This window comes from Mustela lutreola, chromosome 12, assembly GCF_030435805.1.
Source record: "Mustela lutreola isolate mMusLut2 chromosome 12, mMusLut2.pri, whole genome shotgun sequence".
Taxonomy (NCBI): Eukaryota; Metazoa; Chordata; class Mammalia; order Carnivora; family Mustelidae; genus Mustela; species Mustela lutreola.
Window position 1 is genome coordinate 76818333 of NC_081301.1, and position 17835 is coordinate 76836167.

The following is a 17835-nucleotide window of genomic DNA, read 5'->3' on the forward strand; positions in this document are numbered from 1 at the left end:
CTGATATGTATAGCTACAGTAAATATTAAACACACCCCAACACCTAACCAGATTAACATAAGACTTCACATTAATGGTCTCTTTATTTCAGTTCTGATTACCCAATACATCATGTTTGGCTTTCAAAGAAAAATTACAAGACATGCTAAAAGGCAGGAAAAAGCAAACTGTTAAGACAAACCAAGCGTCAGGTTCAGAAATTACACATTTCAGAATTCTCATATGCAGAAGCTAAAGTAAACATGATTATTATGTTAAAGGCTCTAATGGAATAGGTAAATGACATAGGAAAGCAGATGATGCATGTAAGCTGAGAGAAGGAAATTCTACAAAAGAATCAAAGGAAATGTTAGAAAACAAAAGCAGTATGACAAATGAAAAATGCCTTTGACTGAATCATCTGTAGGTTGCATACAGTTAACGAAAGATATGTGAGTCTGCATAAATGTCATTAGAAACTTGCCAAACTGAAATACAAAGAGAAAAAGAATTTTCTTAATCCTAAAATCTAGAATATCCAAGAACTGAGTTTCAAACTGTGTAATATATATGTAATTGGAATACCAGAAGAAGGCAGAACAGAAAAAAATGTTTGAAGTAATAATGGCCAAATACTTTCCAAGATTACAAACAGATTAATGATACATTGTGAAAGTTCAGAGTACACCAAGCAGGGAAATACTAAAAAAGTCTATACCTGGACATATCATATTCAAACTGTAGGAAAACAAAAGATAAACTTTGAAAGAATCCAGAAGGAAATAGAAACACTACCTCTAGAGGAAAAAAACATAAAAATCATGACTTATTATCATAAACCATGAAAGTAAGAGATTGGAGTGAAATGTTTAGTGTTGAAAGAAACAACAACCAAAATTTTATATCTATTGATATTATTCTGCAAAAGTAAAAGAGAAATAAAAATTTAGACAAATAAAAACAGGGAACTCATCACCAACAGACCTGCCCTGCATAAATGTTAAAAGAAGTTCTTTGGCAAGAAGGGAAATAAGTCAGACCTACATAACGGAAAGAAGAGAAGGAATGAATGAGGCTCAAATAAAACTTTCATTCATCTTATTCTCATTTGACCTAATAATAATAATGATAATGTGTTGGGTGATCATAGTATATGGATAAGTGAAATGAATGGCATCAATGTTACAAGGGACAGGAGGAATTGGACACTCCTGTACTATCTATGAAGTGATATAACATTATATGAAAGTGGGCTTAGAGTAGTTGTAAATGTATATTACAAACTCTAGGACAACCACTAAAATATTTTTAAACACAATAATTGATAGACTAACAAAAGTGAGAAAGTAGAATTATATATAATGCTTGTTTAAAACCAGAAAGAAAAAAAAAAAAAAAACAGGGAAAGAGGGGAAGTATAGGTATAATGAATAGCACATAGTATGGACAAGGGAGAGATTTTAATCCAACTATATTTAAAAATCACTCAATGGAAGTGGTCTAAATTCACCAATTAAAAGAGTAGACTGGGTGCCTGGGTGGCTCAGTGGGTTAAGCCTCTGCCTTCGGCTCAGGTCATGATAACAGGGTCCTGGGATCAAGGCCCGCATCCGGCTCTCTGCTCAGCAGGGAGCCTGCTTCCTCCTTTCTCTCTGCCTGCCTCTCTGCATGCTTGTGATCTCTCTCTGTCAAATAAATAAATAAAATCTTAAAAAAAAAAAAAGAGTAGACTGTCAGAGCAGATTAAAACAAAACAGAACAAAACAAAAAACAAGACATAGTTATATGTTGTCTATAAAATACCCACATTAAATACAAAGATACAGATAGATTAAAAGCAAAGGGACAGAGAAAAATGTACCATGCTAACACTAATGAAAAAAAAAAAAAAAACAAAAAAACAAGAGTCACTCTATTACTTTTGGACAAAACAAACTTCACAACAAGGAAAATTACCAGGGGTAAAGAGCATTACACAACAACAAAGAGGTCAATTCTCCAAGAAGACAGAACACTCTTTAACAGGTACACATGTAACAACATAGTGTCAAAATAAGTGAGGCAAAAACTGGTACAATTGCAAGAAAAAATGGATGAATCCACTGTTATTGCTGGAGATTTCAACAGCCCTTATCAGAAATGGGAAGATTCAGCAGGCAGAAAACCAGTAAAGATATAGTTTCCCCAAACATAATCCTCAATCAACTTGCTCTAATTGACATTTATAGAATACCTCATCCAACCACAGAATACACATACTTCTCAAGCTCACATGGAACGTTCACTAAGATGGACCATATTCAAGGACACAAAACACACCTTAACAAATATAAAATAGAAATCACACACAGTATGTTTTCAGACCATAATAGACTTAAACTAGGAATCAACTACAGAAAGATAGCTGGAAATCCCAACATGTTTAGATTAGATTAAATGACACACTGCTAATACACAGGCCAAGAAAGGAGACTCAAAAGAAAAAAAAAACTATTTTAAACCAAATGAAAATTAAAATACAATTGAAGGGGCACATCGGTGGCTCAATCGGTTAAGCATCTGGCTTTTGGTCTCAGCTCAGGTTATGATCTCAGGGTCATGAGTTCAAGCCCTGTCTTGGGCTCTACACTGAGCATAGAGACTCATAAAATAAAATAGAATAGAATAGAATAAAAAAAACTACTTAGTATTTGTAAGATTCAGCAAAAGTATCATTTGGAAGTTGTTTTGAATTCATCTGTTTGAAAAGAAAGATTTAGTATCTCTGAGGGTCTTTATTTACCTGATTGAATTTCTGTTTCCAAATACTGGTAAAAACGGTTTCCTCTTTTGGTAGCACAGCACCAGGAGGAGGAACCCCACCCAACCCAGGAAGGCAAGGATGGGAAAACTGAGTAAGTGTAATTGGAGTTCAGCCATGGTGTAGTACGGCTTCTCAGATATAGATGATTCACATCATTGCAAGTGCACTCCTGCCTCAGGCAGCTGGGCATGGAATATGCATGTGCTAGACTAGAGTTCCAGGCCCACATCACAGGGCTTTAGTATAGACACCAAAGGTTCCTGAGTGCTGGGGAGGGGACAACACAGGATAGAGAAACTCACATGCAACCCTTTTCCCACTATGCAGCCCAGCAAATGTGTCCATCCTTCCTGGTATGTTAGATGCCTCCAGCCTACCTTCCTGCTCCACCTAGTCACATATCATATATTTACCTTGGTGAAATGTTCTCGGTCCCCTGTTATCCTGATATTACCTGAGACCCTTCTCTCTACTTGTTGATCTCACTTTGGACCTCAATTCATCTCTGAAGGTTTGGTGTACCCCGAGATTTACATTCTCAAGATCTACTCTGCCTTCAGCTGCAGCTCTCCCTCAAGCATTTTTCCCTGAATGAAGTCAGAAATAGACTCAGCCGCAGCCCCACCCCCACAGCTCCTTAAAAGTATTCAAAAGGTTCACCAAAAAGCATGAGAAAGCAGAATAGCCTGTACCAAGGAACAGAAAGCATGACAAAGAGGGAGACAAGGGCATGACATATCCATGGAACTGAGGCAAACAATTTAAAAAAAATTTTTAGTAATTCTATAATTTCACCAAATCCCTCTTGGGCTATTCACACCCTATAGATTCTCTTCCACGTGTATAGTGTCTCTCCCTGCTGCTCCCTCTTTCCTCTCTGTCCAGTCCCCCTTCTCCCCCCAACATTTTTAAAGGTTCCTTTATTTTACAGAGCAAGTGTGCTTCATCACAGCAGACCAAACTCACCTTGATTTAGGTTTAGGAAGTGAGCTCCTCTATCATAAGGTCTAATGAGCACAACTGTAACTATACCTAGCAATACCTTTTGGATTTTTGAATGACAACCTTGTTTATTTCTTCCATGAAACATGTTTTTCCCACATACCTTCTACCTTACCTTTTCACCAAAATGCCTTATTGTCATCTCTACCAATTATACATGATAATGTCATTTTTGTTGATGGTTATATGTATTTATTTCTTCCCCCCATGTTACCTAATCATTTAATAGTTGAAACCATTACAGCTTCATTGTTTAGATTATAAACTGTTGAAATTAAGCCCTGTATTGTTTCCTTACTTGACTTGCCTACATTCCCTCCCTGAGGGAATGGGTGTCTTGGCCCTAGACACCCAATCCTTTCCCTCCCATATGAGGAGGGTTTGCCAGTAATGACAGCCTTCTTTTCCTCTCTTAACCTGAGTCCACAGCTTCACCATTGTCTCTCCCAAAGGAAAGTACACTTCTAACCCGCCCCACTTCACATACCCTCCCTTGACTGTAGGATGTATGTCTGTTAAGATAAATCCCTCCACATATCTTTGAATTTCTGGAATTGTTTTTAAATAGGCCCCTAGGACTCACAACTATAAAAACATCCTTTAAAGTCTGAGCAAGATAATTCCCATCCAAAAAAATTTCCAGGTATGAAGGCATTATAAATATGGCACAGCAAAATCATTTTTCAAACCTGGCCTTGTTCTAAAAAAGGCTGAGAAACTGAACCCAATTAAAGGAAACTAAAGATTCACAGCAACTGGATTTTTTTCTTCATATTTTAGGTGATTTATTTTAAGGATACCACATCTGCAACCACATTAAAAGGTACCCAGAAACCAAAAGTGTATTTCAAAGAATGTATTCCATATACATCCATATACATAGAATCTAGGTGATTCTAGACTAAATCCTGTAAGCAGGTTTACACAAACACACACACACACACACACACACACACAGGACATTACTTGATGAATTGATAAAAATGGAATTTGAGTGGGAGATTAGTTAAAAGTTTTACATCAACATGAAATTTACTGAAGGAGATAACTGCTGTCAGAGAATATTCTTTTTAATAAGAAATACACTATGAAATATTCAGGGAGAAAGTGCATGATGCATGAAATGTATTCTCAAATATTCAAGAATGTATGCATAGTTTTCATATGCATATATGTGTCTTCTTATGTAGAGAAGGGGAAGGAGAAAAGGAGAGAGAGATTGTAAACAGGTCAAAATCTTAATAGGTACATCTGGATAAAGGGTATATAGCTTTATCATCTATGGCTTTACCATCTTTGCAACTTTTCCACAACTTTATTTACAAATACATTTTAAAAATAAATTTAACCCAACCTTTGAGAATTCTGGCTTTGATTCCAGAAGCTAGTGCCTCCACCATACTCCAACCCCAGATGTGTGCAATGCCAACTTTAAAACAGTTGTCCCAGGTTCTGTCCAATGTGAGAAACATGGAATCATCTCTGCACATTTGAAACATGCTAACATTTCAACAAGGTTTTACAACTTTGGCAAAAAGCACCCCCACTCAAAAAAAAATTAGAAATTATATGCAATATAAAACAAACAACAAAGAACAAAAATTCAACATCAACATTGCTTACTAACAAGAACAACTAATTTCCTCTTTCTCTAGTGCCACCAGGTTGCTGCTCCTCTCCTAGGTTTCGCAGTGTGAATTGATTTGCCAGCACTTTGTATGCTCTGCTAGTCAGTTACCAGTCCTCCACCGGATTTCCATCTTCCAAAAATGTGTTCACATCCTTTGGCCTTTATGTTCCCCTTCTTGTCATCTTTAAGCATTTATTTATAAATCCTTTGTTTTAACAGCTTTATTGAAATACAGCTCACATATCATAAAATTCACCCATTTAACATGTATAATTCCTTGATTTTCTGTAATATGATTTACCACAGTCAATTTTAAAACGTTGTCATAACTTAACAGAAACACATCTGCAACCTTTTGCTATTATTTTCCTCTCCCCTCTTCCCTCCAGCTGTAAGATGAACTCCTTTCTGCTTCTACATTTCCCTATTCTGGATATTTCGTGGGAATGGAGTCATATGTGGTTATTACTGACTGGCTTCTTTCATTTAACATGTTTTCAAGGTTCATCCCTGTTGTGGCATGGATTGACTTTCTTATTCCAAAAAATATTATATCATAGGGATATGTTATAATTTACTTACCTATTTCTCAGTTGACAAATGTTTGAATTGTTTCCATCTTTTGACCATTTTTTTTTTATTTTCAGCGTAACAGTATTCATTGTTTTTGCAACAGACCCAGTGCTCCATGCAATCCGTGCCCTCTCTAATACCCACCACCTGGTTCCCCCAACCTCCCACCCCCCGCCCCTTCAACCCCCTCAGATTGTTTTTCAGAGTCCATAGTCTCTCATGGTATGCCTCCCCTTCTAATTTCCCTCAACTCCCTTCTCATAACTCCCCTTGTCCTCCATGCTATTTCTTATGCTCCACAAATAAGTGAAACCATATGATAATTGGCTTTCTCTCCTTGACTTATTTCACTCAGCATAATCTCTTCCAGCCCCATCCATGTTGCTACAAAAGTTGGGTATTCATCCTTTCTGATGGAGGCAGAATAATCCATAGTGTATATGGGCCACATCTTCCTTATCCATTCGTCTGTTGAAGGGAATCTTGGTTCTCTCCACAGTTTGGCGACCATGGTCATTGCTGCTATAAATATTGGGGTACAGATGGCCCTTCTTTTCACAACATCTGTATCTTTGGGATAAATACCCAGGAGTGCAATTGCAGGGTCATAGGGACGTTCCATTTTTAATTTCTTGAGGAATCTTCACACTGTTCACCAAAGAGGCTGCACCAACTTGCATTCCCACCAACAGTGGAAGAGGGTCCCCCTTTCTCCACATCCTCTCCAACACACATTGTTTCCTGTCCTGCTAATTTTGGCCATTCTAACTGGTGTAAGGTAGTATCTCAATGTGGTTTAATTTGAATCTCCTTGATGGCTAGTGATGATGAACATGATAGCCATTTGTATGTCTTGATTGGATAAGTGTCTGTTCATATCTTCTGCCCATTTTTTAATATGATTATCTGTTCTGTGTGTGTTGAGTTTGAGGAGTTCTTTATAGAACCTGGATATCAACCTTTTGTCTATACTGTCATTTGCAAATATCTTCTCCCATTCCGTGGGTTGCCTCTTTGTTTTGTTGACTGTTTCCTTGGCTGTGCAGAAGCTTTTGATTTTGATGAAGTCCCAAAAGTTCATTTTTGCTTTTGTTTCCTTTGCCTTTGGAGACATATCTTGAAAGAAGTTGCTGTGGCTGATATCAATGAGATTACTACCTATGTTCTCCTCTAGGATTCTGATGGATTCCTATCTCACGTTGAGGTCTTTTATCCATTTTGAGTTTATTTTTGTGTACGGTGTAAGAGAATGGTCGAGTTTCATTCTTCTAAATACAGCTGTCCAGTTTTCCCAGCACCATTTATTGAAGAGACTGTCTTTTTTCCACTGTGTATTTTTTCCTGCTTTGTCGAAGATTATTTGACCATAGAGTTGAGGATTCATATCTGGGCTCTCTACTCTGTTCCACTGGCCTATGTGTCTGTTTTTATGCCAACACCATGCTGTTTTGGTGATCACAGCTTTGTAGAAAAGCTTGAAATCAGGTAACGTGATGCCCCAATTTTATTTTTGCTTTTCAGAACATATATATCTATATAGATATATATATATCTATATATCTATATAGATATATATCTATATAGATATCTATATAGATATATATAGATATATATAGATATATATGAACAAGTTTCCCATGAAAATTTTCCCAATCTTGCGAATGGAACCAGCATTCATGTACTAGAGGCAGAACGGTCACCCCCAAGATTATAGATTCTCAAAATTCTCGAGACACCTAATAGCAAGAATAAAGAATTATAATTGTAGGCAGGTCCTCTTGAAGGCAGCTAGAACAAGGAAGCTCCTTATGTACAGAGGAAAGCCCATCAGAATAACATCAGACCTGTCCACAGAAACCTGTCAAGCCAGAAAGGGCTGGCAAGATATATTCAGGGCACTAAATGAGAAGAACATGCAGCCAAGAATACTTTACCCAGAACACTGACATTCAAAATGGATGGAGAGATAAAGAGTTTCCAGGACCGACAAGGCTTAAAAGAGTATGCGACCACCAAGTTGACACTGCAGGAAATATTAAGGGGGGGGTTCTATAAAAGATGAAAAATCCTAAGAATATCATGGAATAGAAATATAGAGACAATCTACAGAAAGAAAGATTTCAGAGGTAACACGATGAGAAAAAATGTATCTATCAATAATCACTTTTAATGTGAATGGCCTAAATGCCATTTAGGGTTGCAGATTAGATAAAACGACAGGACCCATCCATATGTTGTCTATAAGAGACCCATTTTGAAACTAAGTATACACCCAGACTGAAAGTGAATGGATGGAGAAGCATCTTTCATGCCAATGGGCCTCAAAAGAAGGCCTGGGTAGCGATTTTCATATCAGATAAATTAGATTTTAAACTAAAGACTTTAGTAAAAAATACAGAAGGACACTACATCATCCTTAAAGGGACTATCCACCAAGATAATCTAACAATTATAAATATCTATGCCCCCAATATGGGAGCAGCCAATTACATAAGAAAACTGTTAATCAGGATAGTCATATTGATATGAATACATTAATAGTAGGAGATCTTAACACACCTCTCTCAGAAATAGTCAGATCATCAAAGCAGAAAATCAATGAATAAGAGGAGGGAATGACACATTGGACCAGATGGACCTCATAGATATGTACACAACATTCCACCCTAAAACAACAGAATACTCATTCTTCTCAAGAGCACATGGAACTTTCTCAAGAATAGACCACATACTGGGTCACAAATCAGGACTCAACCGATACCAAAAGACTGAGATTATTCCTTGCATATTCTCAGATCACAGTACTTTGAAACTGGAGCTCAATCACAAGGAAAAGTTCAGAAGGAACTCAAACACCTGGAAGCTAAAGACCACCTTGCTTAAGAATGCTTGGATCAACCAGGAGATCAAAGAAGAACTTAAACAATTCATGGAAACCAATGAGAATGAAGACACTTTGGTCCAAAACCTATGGGATACAGCAAAGGCGGTCCTAAGGGGGAAATACATAGCCATCTAAGCCTCCCTCAATAAATTGAAAAATCCAGAACACACCAGCTGTCTCTACACCTTAAATAACCGGAGAATCAACAACAAATCACACCAACTCCACAAATAAGAAGGGAAATAATCAAAATTAGCGCTGAGGTCAATGAGGTAGAAACCAGAGATACAGTAGAACGTATCAATGAAACTAGAAGCTGATTTTTTGAAAGAATAAGATCGATAAACCATTGGCCACACTAATCCAAAAGAAAAGAGAGAAATCCCAAATTCATAAAATTATGAATGAAAAGGGAGAGATTACAACTAACACCAAGGAAGTAGAAACAATCATCAGAAGTTATTATCAACAGTTATATGTCAATAAGCTAACAACCTAAATGAAATGGATGCATTCCTGTAAAACTATAAACTACCAAAATTGAACCAGGAAGAAATTGACAACCTGAATAGACCGATATCTAGTAACAAGATTGAAGCAGTGATCAAAAGCCTCCCAAAAAACAAGAACTGAGGACCTGATGGATTCCCTGGGGGATTCTACCAAACTTTCAAAGAAGAAATAACACCTATTCTCCTGAAGCTGTTTCAAAAATTTGAAGCAGAATGAAAATTCCAGACTCTTTCTATGAAACCAGCATTACCCTGCTTCCCAAACGAGGCAAAGACCACACCAAAAAGGAGAATTTCAGACCAATATCACTGATGAATATGGATGCTAAGATTCTCAACAAGACCCTAGCCAACAGGATCCAACAGCACATTAAAAAGATTATCCACCATGTTCAGGTGGGATTCATTCCTGGGCTACAAGGATGGTTCAACATTCACAAATAAATCAATGTGATAGAACAAATCAATAAGAAATGAGAGAAGAACTACATGGTCCTCTTAATTGATTCAGAAAAAGCATTTGACAAAATCCAGCATCCGTTCCTCATTAAAATGCTATAAGCCAGCATTGACTATAAGGCAGAGCAGAACTGATTGCCAAAGCCTCTAAAGCCCAGTGCCTTTTTTTTTTTTAAAGATTTTATTTATTTATTTGACAGACAGAGATCACAGGTAGGCAGAGAGAGAGGAGGAAGCAGGCTCCCTGCAGAGCAGAGAGCCCAATGTGGGGCTCGATCCCAGGACCCTGGGATCACGACCTGAGCCGAAGGCAGAGGCTTTAACCCACTGAGCCACCCAGGCGCCCCAAGCACAGTGCCTTTTTGACACCAATGGTGCATACACCTGTTGTGTATAAGTGTGTAGCACAGGTGATAAATATCAAAGAAATTTGAGGGCTTCAACGTGGACGCATAGCATATGTCTCAGAGATGACTGGCAAGGTGTTTTAAAGGGCTTTTGCATCAATTGAGAGGACCATGTGGTTCTTCTCTCTTCCCATATTAATTTGTTGTATCACATTGATTGATTTACGAATGTTGAACCATCCTTGTAGCTCAGGGATGAATCCCACCTGATCATGGTGGATAATCTTTTTAATGTGCTATTGGATCCTGTTGGCTAGGATCTTGTTGAGAATCATAGCATCCATATTCATCAGTGATATTGATCTGAAATTCTTTTTGGTGTGGTCTTTGCCTGGTTTGGGGATCAGGGTAATGCTGGCTTCATAGAAAGAGTCTGGAAGTTTTCCTTCTGCTTCAGTTTTTTGAAACAGCTTCAGGAAAATAGGTGTTATTTCTTCTTTGAAAGTTTGGTAGAATTTTTGGGAGGTTTTTGATCACTGCTTCAATCTCGTTATTAGATATCCATCTATTCAGGTTGTTGATTTCTACCGGTTCAATTTTGGTATATTATAGTTTTCCAGAAATGCATCCATTTCATCTAGGTAGCTAAACTTATTGACATATAACTGTTGATAATAACTTCTGATGATTGTTTCTACTTCCTTGGTGTTAGTTGTGATCTCTCCCTTTTCATTCATAATTCTATGAATTTGGGCTTTCTCTCTTTTCTTTTGGATTAGTGTGGCCAACGGTTTATCGATCTTATTAATTCTTTCAAAAAACCAGCTTCTAGTTTCATTGATACGATCTACTGTATCTCTGGTTTCTACCTCATTGATCTCAGCTCTAATCTTGATGATTTCCCTTCTTATTTGTGGAGTTGATATGATTTGCTGTTGATTCTCCAGTTACTTAAGGTGTAGAGACAGTTGGTGTGTTCTGGATTTTTCAATTTTTTTGAGGGAGGCTTGGATGGCTATGTATTTCCCCCTAGGACCACCTATGCTGTATCCCATAGGTTTTGGACCAAAGTGTCTTCATTCTCATTGGTTTCCATGAATTGTTTAAGTTCTTCTTTGATCTCCTGATTGATCCAAGCATTCTTAAGCAAGGTGGTCTTTAGCTTCCAGGTGTTTGAGTTCCTTCTGAACTTTTCCTTGTGAATGAGCTCCAGGTCCTCTCAACTGATGCAGAAAAAGCATTTGACAAAATCCAGCACTCGTTCCTGATTAAAACGTTTCAAAGTATAGGGATAGAGGGAACATTCCTGAACCTCATCAAATCTATCTATGAAAGACCCAAGCAAATATCATCCTCAATGGGAAAAAGCTTGCAGCCTTCCCATTGAGATCAGGAACAAGAAAAGGATGCCCACTTTGACCACTCTTGTTCAACATAGTATTAGAAGTCCTAGCAAAAGCAATCAGACAACAAAGAGAAATAAAAGGTATCCAAATTGATAATGAAGAAGTCAAACTCTCTCTCTGCAGATGACATGATTCTTTATATTGAAAACCCAAAAGACTCCACCCCCAAACTACTAGAACTCATACAGCAATCCAGCAACGTCACAGGATACAAAGTCAATGTAGAGAAATCAGTGGCTTTCTTATACACTAACAATGAAAATACAGAAAGGGAAATTGGAGAATCTATTCCATTTACTATAGCACCAAGAACCATAAAATACCCGGGAATAAACCTAACCAAAGAAGTAAAGGATCTGTACTTGAGGAATTACAGAACACTCATGAAAGAAATTGAAGAAGACACAAAGATGGAAAACCATTCCATGCTCTTGGATCGGAAGAATAGACATTCTTAAAATGTCTATACTGCCTAGAGCAATCTATACTTTTAATGCCATTCCAATCAAAATTCCATCAGTATTCTTCAAAGAGCTGGAGCAAATAATCCAAAACTTTGTATGGAATCAGAAGAGACCCTGAATCACTAAGGAAATGTTAAAAAACAAAAATAAAGCTGGGGGCATCATGTTACCTGATTTCAAGCTTTATTACAAAGCTGTGATCACCAAAACAGCATGGTACTGGCATAAAAACGGACACATAGACCAGTGGAACAGAGTAGAGAGCCCAGATATGGACCCTCAACTCTATGGCCAATTAATCTTTGACAAAACAGGAAAAAATACACAGTGGAAAAAAGACAGTCTCTTCAATAAATGGTGCTGGGAAAACTGGACAGCTATAAGTAGAAGAATGAAACTCAACCATTCTCTTACACTGTACAAAAAGATAAACTCAAAATGGATAAAAGACCTCAACGTGAAACAGGAATCCATCAGAATCCTAGAGGAAACATAGGTAATAATCTCTTCGATATCAGCCACAGCAACTTCATTCAAGATATGTCTCCAAAGGGAAAGGAAACAAAAGCGAAAATAAACTTTTGGGACTTCATCAAAATCAAAAGCTTCTGCACAGCAAAGTAAACAGTCAAAAAAACAAAGAGGCAACCCACAGAATGGAGAAGATATTTGCAAATGACAGTATAGACAAAAGGTTGATATCCAGGATCTATAATGAACTCCTCAAACTCAACACAAACGAAACAGGCAAGCATATCAAAAAATGGGCAGAAGATATGAACAGACACTTCTCCAATCAAGACATACAAATGGCTATCAGACACATGAAAAAATGTTCATCATTACTAGCCCTCAGGGAGATTCAAATTAAAACCACATTGAGATATCACCTTACACCAGTTAGAATGGCCAAAATTAACAAAACAGGAAACAACATGTGTTGGAGAATATGTGGAGAAAGGGGAACCCTCTTCCACTGTTGGTGGGAATGCAAGTTGGTGCAGCCTCTTTGGAGAACAGTGTGGAGATTCCTCAAGAAATTAAAAATAGAACTTCCCTATGACTCTGCCATTGCACTCCTGGGTATTTACCCCAAAGATACAGATGTTGTGAAAAGAAGGGCCATCTGTACCCCAATGTTTCTAGCAGCAATGGCCACGGTCACCAAACTATGAAAGAACCAAGATGCCCTTCAGGGACAAATGGATAAGGAAGATGTGGTCCACATAAACTATGGAGTATTATGCCTCCATCAGAAAAGACGAATACCCAACTTTTGTAGCAACATGGACGGGACTGGAAGAGATTATCCTGAGTGAAATAAGTCAAGCAGAGAGAGTCAATTATCATATGGTCTCACTTATTTGTGGAGCATAACAAATAGCATGGAGGACAAGGGGTGTTAGAGAGGAGAATGAAGTTGGGAGAAATTGGAAGGGGAGGTGAACCATGAGAGACTATGGACTCCAAAAAACAATCTGAGGGGTTTGAAGTGGCAGGGGATGGGAGGTTGGGGTACCGGGTGGTGGGTATTATGGAGGGCACAGATTGCATGGAGCACTGGGTGTGGTGAAAAAATAATGAATACTGTTTTTCTGAAAATAAATAATTTATTAAATAAATAAATAAATAAATGAAAGGGCTTTTGCGCTTTAGTCACAGTGTATCACATCGGCCCAATGATAACAGTGCAAGTTGGGTGGCGGATATGTGTGTAGTTATATTGTTGTATGTGCTCTTGGACATGTTTCTATAGTTAAAAAATAAATAAATAAATAAATAAATAAGATGTAGTAAAACCATTAAAAAACAAACAAAGATGTTGGGTGCCTCATAAGGAGTGTGAGGAGGGGTCAGAAGGAGACCTGGCAACATTGGATCAGTCTATCAAGACCAGAGGTTAGCTCTCTCTCAATGAAGACATTTCAGAAAGTATATTTCCTTTGAGATTGGGAAGGAAACCTCTTTCTGTATAACAGGAAGGAAGAGGATAAAGGAGAATGGGGAGATTTTTTTTTGGAAGGATTTGGGTTTGTTTTGTTTTGTTTTTTGTTTTGTGAGAGGCTCGATCACTGCTTTCTTGCTCCTCTGTGAGCTGTGGTACAGCACATCTGCTGGGCAAGTGAGATGGCCTAACTTTGAGGAAAGTAAAGGAAATTTGAAATAGATCTGAGGTCTACCTGGATGCCTCATTTAGTTAAGAATCTGCCTTTGGTTCAGGTGAGGACCCTGGTGCCCTGGGATTGAGTCCTGCTCCCTGCTTGGTAGGAAGCCTGCTTCTCCCTCTACCACTGTCATTCACTCTGATTGTGTTTCTGCTGTCAAATAAAATTTGAAATAAATTAAATTAGATCTGGGTACACTGAGGAGAGAATGTACTGAGGAAATAGTGGCCTAACTCCATGTATTTTGTTCAAGTTAGTAAGTCTTGGATAAGTATTTGTGGAGTGAGTGAATGATTTCCAGGTAGTGCTGGGGCTGAATTTCATGTAGACACAGTAGACTCAGTTGTGAGTAGACTCAGTTTTGATATGGGAGATTTAATCAAACAATAATCAGTTACATACAGAAAGCCATTTCTAAAAAGGCAGAGAAACAAGATTTTGCCAGATAAGAAGGACTAAAGGGGATTAGATGGGGTCGTCCATTTGTACTAGAGCATATTTGTTTTATCTGAAGAATGGCTGATGCAATATCACATTAGTGTCAGGTATGCAACTCTATGCTGTGCTGTGCTCACCACAACTGCAGCTACCACATGTCAACAGATAACGCTGCTCCAGTACCATGGACTCTATTTCCTATGCTGGGCTGGTGCTTTTTATATGTTGGTTACCCGACAAGCCATCAGTTGTACCTTGGAGAGTGAGGAAAGGAAGAACAAGCCCTTGCTGGATAGGCAAGAAGTGGAAGGTGAATGATGTGAGTAGAAAAATTAACAGGGACATACAACCTGGAAGGACAGGGGCATGAGGCAGAGGGACAGAATGTCAAACTATAGGATTCTGATGCCATAAGTATTCCCGGTAATGAGCTCTACAGCGTGGCAAGAAGTGCACTGGATTGGCCATAATGGACTCTAAAATGAGATTATGTAGGAACCAGCAGGCTGGATTACTGGCTGGTCTGACCGCATAGATGTTAGAGCCTCCTGTACCCCCTCCTCACCTCTTCAGGCTCCCTTCCCGGGGCCCCTTCCCACCTATTGTCCCACTCAGGGCCTCCACAAATTCAAATCTGCATTCTTTCTCTGACCCCAACATTCAGATAGTGTAGGGTCAACGATAACCTGGACAAGAAGCTACAAGTGTACAAGTGTGGTAGTAAGAGAGGTCATGGACAACTGTTTGTTTTTTTTCTTACTTTGTATTTTCAGTATAACAGTATTCATTATTTTTGCACTACACCCAGTGCTTCATGCAATCCATGCCCTCTCTAATACCCACCACCTGGTCCCCCCAAACCTCCCACACCGTCCCTTCAAAATCCTCAGACAACTGGTTTTTTGTTTTACCACTGAGCAGTCCTGAGACTGTCCAGAAGACTACCTCAGGTGTTCTCTAGCACACTCATCCCATTTTGAGTCCCAGTCTGAGGTGGAGTTGCCCTCCGTCCAGAGCCCTGTTTTAAGTGTGGGAATCTGTGCTGTCATGCCCCCCCCCAAAAAAAAAGCAACCCATGGAGTTCCATGATAAGCCCCCAAACATCTGTATCCTGGTACACAGTCTAGAACTCACCTCTGGTTCATAAGTTGCACGTGTTCTGGGGAAGAGCTACCATGGCTCCACTAAGGCCGTGAATATTGAAGGTGGCAAACCGCCATCCTAGCCATAGTAAAGGCCGTATCTTATATATTGTCATCGAGTGTGGATTGAAGTCAGGCACCAAAATCACCTTCCCCCAAAGGGGATGCCATGCCTGACAGCCTGCAGGTATTGCTTGCATACTCAAGGAACAGAGCCATGCCTTTTTGGTATAAGGCATCGGTACGCTGTGCCAGATTCCAGTCTGCCTCAAAGTGGTGGTGCCTGGATCAGACTGAGGAAGGAGGGGAGCGGGAAAGGGTCCTGAGAAGGGGATGATTAGACATAAACTTCTGTTCCTCCAGCAAGGTTTCTCTTCCACCTTTTCATTTCATCAAAGGTGTCTTATACTGGAAGGTGGTTGCTGCCTTGTCAACATTACTACAACTAACAGATAAGTGATGCTTTGGTTCTGCAAAAAAGATCCTCAGTCTAGCAGCAGGAAGAAACACCCAGGTATGGGAAGCACTTCCAGTAGGAAAGTCAATGTCAAGTTTAAAGTGACTTAAAGGACAGATTCATCAGCAGCATCTAGGGTATTCTATGACACTACCCCAACCAGCCCAAGAACAACACCCCATCCCCTGAAAACACTCCCATTCGAGTTCATCCACCTGTGGGATCCTCTGATCACTGACTTCTAAGTAATGATTAAGCTAACACAATAACAGTGAAGAAACAACAGGGTCTTCATCATTATTTTCTGAAAACTATACCTGTCTTTGATTCTCCTCTGATATAGAAGACTTACTGTAAAGGGTGTAAAACATTCAGTGAGGGGAGAGGTGTGAGCTACTGTATATTTTCAGGAAGGCTAAGCCATGGGACAGGAGAGAGAGCCCATCAGAGGGAGAATGGGCTTTTGGGGCTTTCGGGGGCACATGATACCTATTTCCCAAGAGGTCCAGGAGATTGGTCACCTTTTAGAAGATGAAGGAAGCAATCAGTGATGGCTGAACTGATTTGCCCAAAACCATTGCTCCCAAGACAGTACACAGAACAGACAACATGTTACTAGAGAAATATTTACTCTGTGGGCACACCACCAGGTTCTGGCTTCTTCCCCTTTATGCCTGGTTACTGTCCCCTTCCAGTATCGGCATTTGCACTTTTGACCTTTGGCTCCCATGTGAGCACACCTTGCCTTGTAGGCCGTCTGAGTGCACCTTGCCTTTTAGGCGGCCTTGGGGGCCATCTGTTGCCTATGGAGTCACGTTTGACAGATGTAGGAGTCTGATGGGTTATATTAGAGGCTAATGGCCTCAAAATTCTTTGTTCCTCCTTGCCCGCAGTCGAGGTGGCAGGGAAAGGATGATCGGGGATGGGGGCTGAATTTGCTGTTCCTGCTTTCTGTCCACAGAGAGATGTCAAGCTTCCATTAAACTCTTTTGATTTAAAGTGCTGTATGGATTCAAGGACCCTAGGGGGAAGGCCCCAAGTCACCCTCTTATTAAGCCTTTTAATATGGTCTTCCAGCGTCTGTGCTGCCGTAGGTGTAACAAGGGGAAGCTCCTGGAAGTTATTCAGGGAGTCATCCTCAACCTGTGATGGTGGCAAACTTCCCTGTTTTATTTCATTCTGGGATTTCTTAGAAACAAGTGATGTCTGCTCCACGGAATGCCATGAATTATATGCACAGTCTTCATGGGATTATCAAGTTGTCTCTGTCCTATAGTCTCTACAGACACCATGGAGTTTTTCACGGATGGGCTATGTTCTTGGTCAGAACCATATCCCATATCATTCTCTGGGTTGTGTCCCTGATCCTTCTCCAGGTCATCTTTGCAGGAAATGTCCTCTAGCAGAATTTCTGGGAGCTCCACATACACGCTTTTTGACCTACTCCTTCTGATCAGACTCTTATTAGAGTTCCTCGAGCGTCCACCATGGCGCTGAGACTCAGGTAGCTGTGGAAGAGTCAGTGCTAGAGACTCATAGATCCTGCGGGTTAGGCCCCTCTGGTGTAGGATGAG